Genomic DNA, 825 nt, shown 5'->3' on the forward strand with positions numbered 1-825 from the left:
CCCTCTCTCTCTCTCTCTCTCTCTCTCTCTCTCTCTCTCTCTCTCTCTCTCTCTCTCTCCCTCCCTCTCCCTCTCCGTATCTGCTCTATGGAGAAAGAGCCGGACGTCTCTTTACACAGAGGTTTGAGCTCATTCATCTCCAGCAGTGACACTCGAGAGAACAACGACATCCACTGGTAGATTATCAATAAAAGCAGAGCAGACGGGATTGAACAGAATATAGGCTAGAAGTGTAATTTATAATTTAGTTACTAATTCAGCATCTTCGCTCTATAACTGTCGCGTAGCCTATATTTCATTTATAAAATAAAGGGTAGAGAGACTTTAGAGAAAAATGTAAAAATAATGCTAGTTTTGTAGCAACAATATAGGCCTACGTCGAGTTCAACAATAATAATGCTTATTTCAACAAGACTTGCACAAATATGAATTTATATCATAGGCTACAACACTAATCCACTGCAACCTTTTACTTGCTATTGCTCGGATCGTTTATTGTTCTGCAACGCAGTTGGACCACTAGATGGCAGTATTTCACTTCCACTAAGTCAAGCTCATCCAACCCATGTCGCCTATTAGCTAATAAACCCCTGTCACATCTTTTGCTAGTGTGGATTTACATGACATATTCTAAGCTTCCTGTCCTGCGCTGGAATGATCCCTCTGATTGGAAGCATTAGCAGATAAGTTCCTTCTTTAGAATAGTCACAAACCATTCAATGAGTTCCACTCATCGTGATATTACAGGTAAGCCGACTAATATGTTTGAGTTTTGAGAAAGGAAGAGGCAGAGAGTGACACAGAGAGAAAGACACTCTTACGGTA

Source organism: Sinocyclocheilus grahami, unplaced genomic scaffold, assembly GCF_001515645.1.
Source record: "Sinocyclocheilus grahami isolate Dianchi unplaced genomic scaffold, SAMN03320097.WGS_v1.1 scaffold1338.1, whole genome shotgun sequence".
Taxonomy (NCBI): Eukaryota; Metazoa; Chordata; class Actinopteri; order Cypriniformes; family Cyprinidae; genus Sinocyclocheilus; species Sinocyclocheilus grahami.